Below are 15,672 nucleotides of genomic sequence, written 5' to 3'. Positions count from 1 at the left end.
TGAGACTTGAGACTCCTTCCTGGGGTGGAACACTTGAAAACCCCGGCTGGGGTATGGGACTAGGAACCCCTTCCAGGGGAAGTGCACTTAATATTTTTACCTGGGGTACAGAACATGAAACTCCCCCTTGAGATGGTGAGACTCCCTCCTGGGGTGTAAGACTAGAAACCCCCTCCTGGGGTGTGAGACTTGAAACCCCCTGCTGGGGCATGAGACGTGAGACCCCCTGCTGGGGTGTGGAACTTGAATAACCCCTTGGGCCGAGAGACTAGAACCCCCCTCGAGGTGCGAGATTTGAAACCCCATCCTGTGGCATGAGACTTGATACCCCCTGCTGGGGTTCGGAACTTGAAACGTCTTGAAACGAGAGAGACTTGAACCCCCCTCTTGGGGCAAGAGACTCAAGGCCCCCTCCTGAAGTACAGGACTTCCCTGTTGGAGTATGGGACCTAAAACCCCCTCCTGGGGAAACTGACTTGACTTTACCTCTTGGGGTATAGAATATGAAACTCCCTCTTGGGATGCAAGATCAGAGACTCCCTCGGGTGAGTGACTCAAAACCCCCTCTTGGGGTATGAAATTTGAAAACCCCTCCTAGGGTATAACACCAGAAGACTCCTCCTGGGATATAATATTCTAAAACCCCTCCTGGGGAACAAAACTTGAAACCCTCTCTTGGGGCGTGAGATTTGAAATGATGGCCCCCTTCTGGGGTGCAGGAGTTCAAACCCCCTGCTGAGGTATGGGACTAAAAAAACCCTTCCTGGGGAAGTTGACTTCACATTTCCTCTTGGGGTATGGTACATGAACCCCGCTCTTGGGACGCAAGACCAGAGACTTCCTCCTGGGGTGAAAAACCCGAAAGGCTCTCTTGGGGGTACAAAACTTAAAATTGCCCTTAAAGGGATGTATTACACAAAAACCTTTCCTGGGGTACAACACCGGGAATCCCTTTCTGGGGTATGAAATCTGCAACCCCCTCTGGAGGTGTAACACATGAAACTTCCTTCTGGGAAGCAAAACTCAAAACCCCTCCTTGTGGTATGTCACTTAAATTCCCTTCTTTGGATGTGGAGCTTGAAGCCTTGTCTCGAGACATAGGACCTAAGACCACCCCCTGGGGTGAGCCACTCATAACCCCCACCTGGGGTACAAGACTTGAAACTAAAGAGTTTAAGACTGGTTTACTAAATAACTCCTCAGGGACAACTGGCTGGAGACCGCCTATGTCACAGATAATGTCCGAATCATGGCCCTGATTCAGACCCACTCGCAAGCAGCTGTCCGCTCGCAAGTGGGTCGATGGTCTGCACTGAGCATGCGCACGACGGAGGGAGCTCCGTCATGCGCATGCGCCAGACGCGACGAGCGAAGGAAAGTCCTTCGCTCGTTGTGTCTGATCAAAGGGGGCGTGCTGTCGATGTTGATTGACAGCACGCCCCCTTTGGTGGGCGTGCCTCCCTGACGGGGGCGTTCTCAAGGGAACGCCTCCCGTCAGAAGCCGGCCCACTGACATCACTAGTGATGTCAGTGGGAGTGATTTTGGCTCTGATAGAGCCAAAATCACTCCGGGCCTTGCGGTTGAAAACCTCAACCGCAGGCTCCGGCTCGCAGTTTCGATGGTCGCGATGGTCACGACCATCGCGGCCATCAAACTGCACGCTCGTATAGGCTGTGGGTGGTGACCCACAGCTATACGAGCGTCCAGGAGGACGCTCCATTTTTATGGAGGGCGGCCCTCATTCAGAGTGTGCGCTCTGCTCAGAGCGTACGGCTCTGAATGAGGGCCTATGACCGATAGAATTAATATGAATTGTTTCTCTGACTTTGGGAGGTTGACCTATTCCCCCTAACTTCCCTAGGGAAGAAGCATCTTGTAGCCGGGCCCCAGTTATAAGCTTCTTTTTGCTTGGAAAGTGTTCCCTTTTTGTTCGAACCTGAATTAGTAGAGATCACCAGTGAAGACTGGGTACAACTGGAAGTGCCGTCTTCGAGGAACACACCCTTGTCCCCATCTCTTGAAGGACGAAGAGCATAGTCTCTAATGAAATAGTCATCATAACCACAATACAGGCAGATGTAGTTCCCGGCGGCGCTGACGTTCGCCTTCCAAAAGCTTAGGGCGTAGGAAGCTACAATGTCTTACTCCAGCCTCCCTGACGGTGATGTTGGAAACCTCAGGGGTAACACCAGAGGACTTAGAAATAATTTGGAGTATCTTGGGAAGGAGACTTTTGAGTTGTCCCAAAACTTGAGAAAAAGTTAGGAGGAGGTCATGATCACTAGAAATAGCATACGATGTAGGAAGGACTGCTCGAAAGATAGGTTTGAAGACTGAAAACTTTCCCCGGGCGTAGGAGAGGATGAAAAATGAGACTCAGAAGAACCAGACACAGGAGGTTTTGTCGGTGGTACTTGAAAAATAGCTGGAGATGATACAGAAGGAGCAAAACATTTTTCTTTAAATATCCCCGAAAATTCTTGCAGGTGTTGCCTCACAACCCGCAGAAATGTCTCATGAGCCTCCACTCGAGAAAGCAACTCGAGAACCACCGCCTTGTCCTCCAATCTGGCGGCTTGCATCTTCTGGGCCTGAGCAAACTGTCATGACCGGCTGTATGGAATCCCCTACTGTGGGGTGCAAGCTGAGGTTCAGGACTGAAGGGGAAATCTGAGACGTGGGGCCTGTACACAAGATCTCATCCACGAGTACCAGTTGGCGAGACCTGACCAAAGGTGCAGAGTCTAACCAGCCAGGAGGTGTTCACCAGTGACCCCTCCTAGCGGGATATGGGTTTAGCAGCACCCAGCTGGCAGCTCGCGGTCCTTTGGTCAGATAACTGGCACTCACGGGAATAGAGAATCTTGCTACCCTGGCGGATACTTCTCACAAGGATTAAGCTACACCCTAGTGTAGCTTCTAATATATACACTGGTGGACCTAGGAAGTAACAAGGCACTGAGGACTGGTGCGTGAGGTACAATGGCACTGAGGATTGAATTCTACAGAGACAGCGGTATTTAGACTGGATGCTGTAGTGACAGCGGTACAGACTGAACGTTGTAGTGACTGGTACTATATGGCTGGATGCACTTTAGCATCGGGGAATGGCAAATGCTCCAAGCACAGGACAGATTTTCTGAACACACTGGAGCACAATGATTAGGTAATTGCTGCAACACAGGAGAGATATTCTGAACACACTGTAGCACAATGATTAGGTAATTGCTGCAAGTACAGGAGAGATATTCTGAACACACTGGAGCACAATGATTAGGTAATTGCTGCAAGCACAGGAGAGATATTCTGAACACACTGTAGCACAATGATTAGGTAATTGCTGCAAGCACAGGAGAGATATTCTGAACACTGTAGCACAATGCTTGGTAATTGCTGCAAGCACAGGAGAGATATTCTGAACACACTGTAGCACAATGCTTGGTAATTGCTGCAAGCACAGGAGAGAGATTCTGAACACACTGGAGCACAATGATTAGGTAATTGCTGCAAGCACAGGAGAGAGATTCTGAACACACTGGAGCACAATGATTAGGTAATTGCTGCAAGCACAGGAGAGAGATTCTGAACACACTGGAGCACAATGATTAGGTAATTGCTGCAAGCACAGGAGAGAGATTCTGAACACACTGGAGCACAATGATTAGGTAATTGCTGCAAGCACAGGAGAGATATTCTGAACACACTGGAGCACAATGATTAGGTAATTGCTGCAACACAGAGAGATTCTGAACACACTGGAGCACAATGCTTGGGTATTTGCTGCAAGCACAGGAGAGATTCTGAACACACTGGAGGACAATGATTAGGTAATTGCTCCAAGTACAGGAGAGAGATTCTGAACACACTGGAGCACAGTGCTTGGGTATTTGCTGCAAGCACAGGAGAGATTCTGAACACACTGGAGCACAATGATTAGGTAATTACTCCAAGCACAGGAGAGAGATTCTGAACGCACTGGAGCACAATGATTAGGTAATTGCTGCAACACAGGAGAGAGATTCTGAACACACTGGAGCACAATGCTTGGCTATTTGCTGCAAGCACAGGAGAGATTCTGAACACACTGGAGCACAATGATTAGGTATTTGCTGCAAGCACAGGAGAGATTCAGAACACACTGTAACACAATGATTAGGTAATTGCTGCAAGCACAGGAGAGATATTCTGAACACACTGTAGCACAATGATTAGGTAATTGCTGCAAGCACAGGAGAGATATTCTGAACACACTGGAGCACAATGATTAGGTAATTGCTCCAAGCACAGGAGAGATATTCTGAACACACTGGAGCACAATGCTTGGTAATTGCTGCAAGCACAGGAGAGAGATTGTGAACACACTAGAGCACAATGATTAGGTAATTGCTCCAAGCACAGGAGAGTTATTCTGAACACACTGTAGTACAATGCTTGGGAATTGCTGCAAGCACAGGAGAGATTCTGAACACACTGGAGCACAATGATTAGGTAATTGCTTCAAGCACAGGAGAAATATTCTGAACACACTGGAGCACAATGATTAGGTAATTGCTCCAAGCACAGGAGAGATTCTGAACACACTGTAGCACAATGATTAGGTAATTGCTGCAAGCACAGGAGAGATATTCTGAACACACTGGAGCACAATGATTAGGTAATTGCTGCAAGCACAGGAGAGATATTCTGAACACACTGGAGCACAATGATTAGGTAATTGCTCCAAGCACAGGAGAGATATTCTGAACACACTGGAGCACAATGCTAGGTAATTGCTGCAAGCACAGGAGAGAGATTGTGAACACACTAGAGCACAATGATTAGGTAATTGCTCCAAGCACAAGAGATATATTCTGAACACACTTAGGACCTCATTCAGAGCCGCTCGTAAGCGGCAGTACGCTCGTTCCAAGCGATGTTCGCCCATCTGCACATGCGTACGGTTTATAATACGCATGCGCGAACCAGTCAGTGCGGCCAAAAATCATTTGTTCGCTATATAGCGAATGCCTGCTATTTTGAGTGACAGGAGGAGGTGTATGTGGGTGGTAACAGGGGAAGGTGCTTGAAAACGGGAAGTGGAATTCTGAACGCAGGCGTGCTTAAAGGTCAAAACGGGCGTTTTAAGGGTGTGCATAATTAATACAGCAGCGTCATTGACCACGTCACTTGGTTGTTTTCTAGTCAGAACTGCTCGCAATATAGTGGTAGGAGAAACCAACCACAAGAATAGCGAGCAGTTCATACGCTGTTCGATGTACTCGATTAATCTAATAAATAGCGGACATGACGTATGATGCGAGCGGCCAGGGGGCGTATTTTTCAAATAAGCGTCCGCATGTTTTGTTCGCTCGTTCAGACATAGAGGCGTCAACAGACCGCAAAGAGCGAACGGTTCATTTGAATAGCCACCCCCTTTTTCTGAACGAGCGAGCGCTAATAGCGTCCGGCTCTGAATCAGGGCCCTAGCACAATAATTAGGTAATTGCTGCAAGCACAGGAGGGATATTCTGAACACACTGTAGCACAATGATTAGGTAATTGCTGCAAGCACAGGAGGGATATTCTGAACACACTGTAGCACAATGATTAGGTAATTGCTCCAAGCACAGGAGGGATATTCTGAACACACTGGAGCACAATGATTAGGTAATTGCTCTAAGCACAGGAGGGATATTCTGAACACACTGGAGCACAATGATTAGGTAATTGCTGCAAGCACAGGAGAGAGATTCTGAACACACTGGAGCACAATGATTAGGTAATTGCTGCAAGCACAGGAGAGATATTCTGAACACACTGGAGCACAATGATTAGGTAATTGCTGCAACACAGAGAGATTCTGAACACACTGGAGCACAATGCTTGGGTATTTGCTGCAAGCACAGGAGAGATTCTGAACACACTGGAGGACAATGATTAGGTAATTGCTCCAAGTACAGGAGAGAGATTCTGAACACACTGGAGCACAGTGCTTGGGTATTTGCTGCAAGCACAGGAGAGATTCTGAACACACTGGAGCACAATGATTAGGTAATTACTCCAAGCACAGGAGAGAGATTCTGAACGCACTGGAGCACAATGATTAGGTAATTGCTGCAACACAGGAGAGAGATTCTGAACACACTGGAGCACAATGCTTGGCTATTTGCTGCAAGCACAGGAGAGATTCTGAACACACTGGAGCACAATGATTAGGTATTTGCTGCAAGCACAGGAGAGATTCAGAACACACTGTAACACAATGATTAGGTAATTGCTGCAAGCACAGGAGAGATATTCTGAACACACTGTAGCACAATGATTAGGTAATTGCTGCAAGCACAGGAGAGATATTCTGAACACACTGGAGCACAATGATTAGGTAATTGCTCCAAGCACAGGAGAGATATTCTGAACACACTGGAGCACAATGCTTGGTAATTGCTGCAAGCACAGGAGAGAGATTGTGAACACACTAGAGCACAATGATTAGGTAATTGCTCCAAGCACAGGAGAGTTATTCTGAACACACTGTAGTACAATGCTTGGGAATTGCTGCAAGCACAGGAGAGATTCTGAACACACTGGAGCACAATGATTAGGTAATTGCTTCAAGCACAGGAGAAATATTCTGAACACACTGGAGCACAATGATTAGGTAATTGCTCCAAGCACAGGAGAGATTCTGAACACACTGTAGCACAATGATTAGGTAATTGCTGCAAGCACAGGAGAGATATTCTGAACACACTGGAGCACAATGATTAGGTAATTGCTGCAAGCACAGGAGAGATATTCTGAACACACTGGAGCACAATGATTAGGTAATTGCTCCAAGCACAGGAGAGATATTCTGAACACACTGGAGCACAATGCTAGGTAATTGCTGCAAGCACAGGAGAGAGATTGTGAACACACTAGAGCACAATGATTAGGTAATTGCTCCAAGCACAAGAGATATATTCTGAACACACTTAGGACCTCATTCAGAGCCGCTCGTAAGCGGCAGTACGCTCGTTCCAAGCGATGTTCGCCCATCTGCACATGCGTACGGTTTATAATACGCATGCGCGAACCAGTCAGTGCGGCCAAAAATCATTTGTTCGCTATATAGCGAATGCCTGCTATTTTGAGTGACAGGAGGAGGTGTATGTGGGTGGTAACAGGGGAAGGTGCTTGAAAACGGGAAGTGGAATTCTGAACGCAGGCGTGCTTAAAGGTCAAAACGGGCGTTTTAAGGGTGTGCATAATTAATACAGCAGCGTCATTGACCACGTCACTTGGTTGTTTTCTAGTCAGAACTGCTCGCAATATAGTGGTAGGAGAAACCAACCACAAGAATAGCGAGCAGTTCATACGCTGTTCGATGTACTCGATTAATCTAATAAATAGCGGACATGACGTATGATGCGAGCGGCCAGGGGGCGTATTTTTCAAATAAGCGTCCGCATGTTTTGTTCGCTCGTTCAGACATAGAGGCGTCAACAGACCGCAAAGAGCGAACGGTTCATTTGAATAGCCACCCCCTTTTTCTGAACGAGCGAGCGCTAATAGCGTCCGGCTCTGAATCAGGGCCCTAGCACAATAATTAGGTAATTGCTGCAAGCACAGGAGGGATATTCTGAACACACTGTAGCACAATGATTAGGTAATTGCTGCAAGCACAGGAGGGATATTCTGAACACACTGTAGCACAATGATTAGGTAATTGCTCCAAGCACAGGAGGGATATTCTGAACACACTGGAGCACAATGATTAGGTAATTGCTCTAAGCACAGGAGGGATATTCTGAGCACACTGGAGCACAATGATTAGGTAATTGCTGCAAGCACAGGAGTGATATTCTGAGCACACTGGAGCACAATGATTAGGTAATTGCTGCAAGCACAGGAGAGAGATTCTGAGCACACTGAGCACAATGATTAGGTAATTGCTCCAAGCACAGGAGAGAAATTCTGAACACACTGGAGCACAATGATTAGGTAATTGCTGCATTACAGGAGAGATAATCTGAACACACTGGAACACAAGAGTCGGCACTGGTAATCACAGAAGTAACACAAGGACAGACCTGGAATGAAGTAGCATCAGCAGACACTGGAAAATGACAACATTGTTCAGGCAACTTCCTGTTGTAGGATTCGGTCCTAAATATCCTCAGGCAGCTGCTCATTGGATCACAAGATCAGCTGGAAGACTAGCAAGGCTGTCATTGGAGGAAACTGGTCAGGTGAGATAAACCAACATGGCTGCGCCCATACCTGCAAACACAGGAGCCTAGACACATGCATGGAGGTCCTACCAGACCCGGGGAGAATCTTCAGCCATAACCCACCACTGCTACTGACGTCCGAATGCCTCAGAGCCTAAAGACATCAGTCCAGCAGTGAGTAAAGGCCGATCCCAGGCCGGATCCTGACAACTAGTTTCCTCAGTGTATCTCTAGTCCCCACAGTGTCCCTCCAGCCTTCAGTGTATCTCCAGTCCCCACAGTGTCCAGAATCCAGAAATAATTGTTCATACAAACTGAGAATCCTTCAGAATTAATGGAACTAGATGATTTACAGAACCTCCTACAACCTTTACTAAGAACAGCCACAATTGTCCCAGTTCCTTCAGGACAGAAGAACAAAGGCTTTTCCTAATAGGAGGACATCAGGATTCTTTTGCACCAACCTCAACGTGAGGAGGCTAAACAACTATGTCAGTGTCAGACCATTTTGCATGGGAAGAGTGAATTTGATCCTCTCCGCTATCGGCCAGGAGGATTTCCTCACACCCATAGACCTGCAGAACGCTTCCTCTTATGTTGTAATTTAGCACAGGAAGTGTCTCAGGTGCTGGATCAGAGACACCATTACCCGCTCATCGACCTTCCTTTTGTCCTGGCAACTTCTATATGGACCCTTACAGAAATGCTGCTGCAGAGATAAGAGATCTGGGGGCCTAGATGTGGCCACATCTATACATCATCCTGGTTGTAGGAGAATCAGAACATGTGACAGATGCCAAGAAAATACAGGTGATGACCTTATTGCAGAAACATGGCCGGGTTGTGGTCAGGACAGAAAGTCAGCTTGTTCCCTCACAGCAAATACAATGTCTAGGAGCACAAATACCATCCAGCACACAGTAACTCTGTCAGAGGAAAGGCGTCTCAGACAATAGTACTTAGCGTATGATGTACAGATTCATCACCGCTCACCAATGAGGAGAGCGCTGCAATTATTGGGAATGTTCTCAGCCATAGGAATAGTTCCTTGGGCAAGATGGCACTAACGAAACTGGATCAGAACCTTTATATATCCCTGTCTATACCTTCTAAAATCCTTCCTATAAACCTCTAAGAATAACGCTAATTTGCGTATGCAGTCTAACCGCAAATAAAGACAGGAGTGGAATCTGTGGTTCCAACGCACAAGTATTATTCAGGTAAAAGTACAGTCAGTTACACGCAATTGATACATACACAATTTAGGCGTAAAAGGAAATATTACAGACCCAAGTACAGTATACATACGCTGCGCCTCCGGACCCAGAGATAGACCTCAGACTAGAGACCCTCAGTTCATACAACCTTCAGCATGGACTAAAAAAACCAGTATTCGGGCACACATATTTATCCTCATCAGACTGAAGCAGGACAATGGGGAATTGCTGATGTCATTGGTTCCCAGAAGAGAAGCATATGTTACAGCACATTTAACAGGCTGTTTCAAATATACTCTCCCTGCCTCTAACAGCAGGGGAATCTTTCTAGTAACACCTTCTGTACATTCCAACAGTTTAAACATTTTGTTGCTTGTAGGTTCTGCGATCCATAACTTGAGTTTGCATGATGCGATCTCTCCACCGATAATACCGGAATGCTGTAAAAAGCATACGCATCAGAACAAGACCAAACACAACTTGCTTATCATGTATAATACCTTAGTTATCAAAAACCTTTATTTCTACTTCAGGGTCCATAGGGTATCCACAGGATACCTTGGGGGGGTATAGGTGATAACGTCAGGCATCGGGCACCATAGAGTTAAGTTTTCAGTCCTCCCAGGATGCACTAGGGTCCCCCTCCTATACCCCGCCCCCGAGCCAAGGCATCTCAGTTTAGTTTGGTGCCCGGCCGGAGTCGGGTGCACCTGTTGGAGTGGGGGATAAGAAGAGCCCCTGAAGTTTTCTTCAAGCAGCTGTGGCTGCACATCTGGAAGTACAGCATGGACACTCAGTCCTGACGTCCATGCTGTCTTCCCTACACCCCCGCCGGTACCAGAACGCCGGTACCGATCCGGGGATGCTGGTAAGCATCTGGGGTCACAGCTAGCGGTGACCCCATATGTTCAGGACCATGGCCGGAATCAAGGGGGACAGCAAGGTAAGCAGTGGGGTCCCGCGGTGGGTCCCCGCTGTTACATGGTCCAGAGTCCCCAGGCAGGGGGCTCCTTGGGGACTGGCTGCAGCGTGGAGCCAGGTATATAACCTGCGCTTCCACTACCCCCCTGGGACAGCGGACCGCAGCAGAGCGGTAGTGCTGCGGCGTCCCGGGGGTTAAATGCATGCCAGGGGAGCGCGCCTTCCCTGTCTCACAGCCGGCGCCTCCCCCGCTGCACACAGCCCTCTCTGCACACGCCGACTGGCCCTGTGGCAGCGCTCCTCCCCCAGGCCAGCCTCCTCTAAGCTCCTCGGCGGCCATCTTCACAACCGCATGGTGAACGCTGCTGGAAGCCTGGAATCAGAGGCATCGTGGTCTGGGTCCCCCCGCATACCTCTCCGATTTGGTACAGGTCTGTGTATGCAGCGCTGTGTCCTACCAGACTCTGTGTCTAGGTAGTTGAGAACAAGAGCTGATAGTGCAGGAATTGATTTTTCTTTGCATTGTATGTGACTGTGCTAGCGCTGCTGCCTGTACTTCTATTACTGTCAGCTTTATTACTGTCCCTGTCTTTCTGCTAAAGCCCTTGTTGTGCGGTGCTGCAGGGTGGTCTCTCACTATACGAACAGGTATTGTTGAGAGGGGTCACATATTTACCATTATGTCTGAGAGTGATTTCCCTGTACAGCTTCGGTGTGCTACGTGCAAGGCACCTATAGCGGAGGGGGAGGGTAGCGCGGAAGGGCTATGCCGTCCGTGTTATTTATTGGCGCAACCTATTACGGTCACAGCACTGGTATAGGAGCCGCCCTGGGCTTGTTTCGCCAAAGCGCTTACAATCCTCGTGGGCCAGTTAGCTCCGCAGCCTCCATTCACTCAGATGGGAGTGTCCCAGCAGTCAGTGGTGTCGTCACCCATGCAGGGTTTCCCGAGACAATTAATGGTATCCCACAGTCTCCCTATTTCCCCTCCTCAGGTCTCTCATGAGCCTGCGTGGGTTAATTCGTTAACAAGCTCTGTACAGCAGTTGTCAGACGTGTTGCAGGGGGAGTCTGTGATGCGGCCCCACAAGCGGCCGGTGGCATCTCAGTCCGCTCCTTATGAGGATGACGATAGGACATCCGATGATGGAGAGATTCTGGATCCTTCTGACCAGGAACCTCCCCGTCCTAAAGAGTCGGACGCTAAGTCTAAGGTGTATATACCTGGCCTTATTCGTGCAGTCCGGACTGCTTTAGTTATTGAGGATGAGGAACCTCCGGTATCTAAGTCCAAATACGCCTTTTTCAAAGAGGTTAAAGGAGATGCCACAGTGTTTCCTCTTTTGGGACAATTAGTTGACCACCTAGAGGAAGCGTGGAAACAGCCAGGCAAACGATATCAGCCTCAAAGGCGTTTAGCAGTGGCGTATCCATTTGCGGACAATTATTTTGCTAAGTGGCAATCACCTCCACAGGTGGATTCTCATGTGCCTTGTCCGTAGTGCCACGTTACCCATGCCATCCATGTCCTCCCTTAAGGATGCTACGGACCGCAAGGTAGAAATCTGCTTGAAGTCCGTCTATTCCCCTGCAGGGGGGGCAGCACAGCCAGCTATGGCCATTTGCTGGGTTGCCAGAGCTATGGAGCGCTGGGCTGATACGTTGGAGGCATCCTTCGATCCCGACTGTTCGGCTGAGCAGGCGGAGTTGATAGGCAATCTCCGAGATTCAGCCACTTATATCAACGAAGCGGCCTTAGATATTAGTACCCTGGCGTCTCGAATTTCTTCGGCAGCAGTGGCTGCTCGTCGCACTTTGTGGTTGCGACCCTGGAAGGCGGATGCTGATTCCAAAAAGGGTTTGGGGGCATTGCCTTTTAACGGAGAGGTTCTCTTCGGTCCGGACCTGTACAAGATTATAGCCACGCTGGCGGCAGCTAAATCAGCATGTCTCCCGTCGGCTGCTGTTCCTTCTGGTTCAGGTATATCGTCCTTTCGGGCTTACAGGGCCCAGGGTAGGCCTAAAGCACAGTCTTTTCCCCGTCAGGCTGGCCCCCAAAAATCGTCCAAGCCCCGGAAGCAGGCCTGGAGTACCAGATGTCCGGCCCCTAAGCCAGGTGACAAGCCTGCGGCCTGACGGTCCGGGCCTCCCTTTGGGGGTTCCCAAAGTGGGAGGCCGCCTGCTGCAGTTCGCCCGGTGTTGGTCGGTCACCACGACAGACACTTGGGTTCTCGAGGTGGTCTCACACGGGTATGCCCTCTCCTTCCGGCACAGACCCCCGGCTCGATTCTTCACCACGGGTCTACCATCAGACCGGAACAAAGCCACGGAGCTGCGGAAGGTTTTGCACGCTATGCTCCAGGATGGAGTTATAGTGCCTGTTCCATTATCCCAGAAGGGCCAGGGTTTCTATTCCAATCTCTTTTTGGTGCAGAAACCCAATGGGTCGTTTCGTCCGATTCTCAACCTCAAAGCTCTCAACAAATCTTTGCGGGTACCGAAGTTTCGGATGGAGACCCTATGGTCCATCATTCTGGCGCTGGAACCTGGGGACTACATGGTGTCATTGGATATACAGGACGCTTACCTGCATGTCCCTATTCTTTTGCGCCATCAGCAGTTCCTCAGGTTTGCAATCCGCAGCGACCACTTCCAGTTCCGGGCGTTATCTTTTGGCCTGGCGACAGCACCACGTGTTTTCACCAAGGTGATGGCGGTCATGGCGGCTTCCCTGCGGCTGCAGGGGGTCCGCATGTTGCCGTACTTGGACGACCTTCTCTTAGTGGCAGGACCTCCGGAGCTCCTTCTCCGACACTTGGACCTGACCATTGCGCTACTGCAACGGCACGGCTGGTTGATAAACTGGCAGAAGTCCACCCTGATCCCGTCTCAGCGGATTCTGCACCTCGGAGCCTTATTGGACTCGGGACAGCAAAGGATCTTTGTGACGGGGGAAAAGATCGCTGCCTTACAGTCGAGGGTATGCAGTTGTCTGCAGAGCCGCCGGGTGTCTCTGCAGTCGGCGATGAGGTTACTGGGCTCCATGGTGTCGGTATTCGACATGGTGGAATATGCCCAGTTTCACTCGAGACCTCTGCAGCACCTGATCCTGTCCAAATGGAATGGACTGCCTCAGTCTCTGAAATTCCAGTCGATAGTGCTCACTCCGGAGGTTCGCCTGTCCCTTGCCTGGTGGTTGCAGACGACCCATCTCAACAGGGGTCGTCCATTCTGGGTGGCGAATTGGGTCCTATTGACAACGGGCGCCAATCTTCAGGGCTGGGGAGCAGTTTTGGGTCCACACTTGTTCCAGGGCAGGTGGACTCCGGCGTAAGCGGAGCTTCCAATAAACATCTTGGAACTCCGAGCGGTTTTCAATGCTCTCCAGCAGGCACATCGGGTTCTCCAGGGTCGCCCAGTGCAGGTCCAGTCGGACAACGCTACCACCGTGGCCTACATAAACCGGCAAGGAGGAACCCGAAGTCGGGCGGCTCTCGTAGAGGTGTCTCGGATCCTGGTATGGGCGGAGCGCAATCTTCCGGCCATATCAGCCCTCTTTATCCCGGGAGTGCTAAACTGGGAGGCCAACTTTCTCAGAACGTTCATCCGGGGGAGTGGTCCCTGCACCTGGACGTTTTTCAACTGCTGGTGGACAGGTGGGGTCTTCCAGAGATCGACCTCATGGCGTCCCGGCACAACAACAAGTTGCCGGTGTACGGGTCTCGCACAAGAGAGACGAAGAGGCGTCTCTGGTGGATACTCTGTCCGTCCGGTGGACGTTCCGGTTTGCTTATCTCTTTCCTCCGGTTTCCCTTCTTCCACGGGTAATCCGGAAATTCAAACAGGAAGGAGGGACGCTTCGGTTGATAGCTCCCGCATGGCCCAGACGGCACTGGTTCTCAGATCTTCAGGGTCTGTCCGTGGACAGTCCTCTGCGGTTGCCGCTACGTCCGGACCTTCTGTCACAGGGTCCTAGTCGTCACCCGGACCTGACTCGGCTGTCTTTGACGGCGTGGCTGTTGAGATGGCCATGTTAAGGTCCAGGGGGTTTTCCAGCTCTGTAGTGCGGACCATGCTAAGAGCTCGGAAACCGTCTTCCGCGAGAATATACCATCGCGTGTGGCATACGTTCTTCCAATGGTGTCGACCGAGAAGTTATGCACCGCGGGAGTTTCGTCTGCCTCGGGTAGTCGCCTTCCTACAGGCGGGACTGGACCATGGGCTTCGCCTTGCTTCTTTGAAGGTGCAGGTTTCTGCCCTGTCTGTCTGGTTTCACCGTAGGATTGCTACAATCCCAGATGTACGCACCTTTATGCAGGGCGTTCTGCGTATTCAGACGCCTTTTGTTCCACCTGTGGCGCCTTGGGACTTGATTGTGGTCCTGAGGGCTCTCCAAGGACCGCCGTTTGAACCACTGGGCTTAGTGGATCTTAAATGGCTAACAGCTAAGACTGTTTTCCTTCTGGCCATTGCTTCGACCAGACGTGTTTCTGATTTAGGGGCTCTCTGTTGTAGACCCCCTTTCTTGATTTTTCATGGGAACAGGGCAGTGCTGCGCAGTCGTCCTGAATTTCTTCCCAAAGTTGTTTCCCAGTTTCATGTTAACGAGGAAATAGTTGTTCCGGCCTTTAACTCACCTGGCCTTTCAGTGGGTGAGGCCACTTTGGATGTTGTGCGGGCCTTAAGGACTTATGTTGACCGCACTTCTTCGTTTAGGAAATCGGATGCCTTGTTTGTCCTCTATGGCTTCCGTAAAAAGGGTTGGCCTGCTTCAAAGCAAACTTTGGCAGCCTGGATCCATATGGCCATTTCTGAAGCTTATCTTCATGTAGGCCTGCCGGTTCCTCCATCTGTGAAGGCTCATTCCACTAGGTCTGTGGGTCCTTTGTGGGCAGCTCGACGTGGTGCCTCTGCAGTCCAGATCTGCAAGGCTGTAACGTGGTCCTCTGTCCATACCTTCGTGAGGTATTACAGGTTTGACACCTTTGCCTCTCAGGATGCTTCCTTCGGGCGGCAGATTCTCCTTTCAGCACGGGAGCGTCCCCACCCTTAAAGGATACTGCTTTGGGACATCCCCAAGGTATCCTGTGGATACCCTATGGACCCTGAAGTAGAAAATATGAGATATGGTAATAACTTACCCTTGTTATCTCTATTTCTACGAAGTCCATAGGGTTCCACAGGACTCCCACCCTGTCGCACCTGTGCTGCAGATGGGCTTTACTCTGGTCACCGGTTTTTCCGTCTCCCTCTGGTGAGAATGTGATTCTTGTGTGTGTCCAGATCTTTTTTCTCTCTCTTCCTTCTCCTCCTCCGGCCTATGGCTTGGTAACTAACTGAG

Source organism: Taudactylus pleione, unplaced genomic scaffold (assembly GCF_031769625.1).
Source record: "Taudactylus pleione unplaced genomic scaffold, aTauple2 ptg001616l, whole genome shotgun sequence".
Taxonomy (NCBI): Eukaryota; Metazoa; Chordata; class Amphibia; order Anura; family Myobatrachidae; genus Taudactylus; species Taudactylus pleione.
This window is presented reverse-complemented; position numbering follows the sequence as displayed.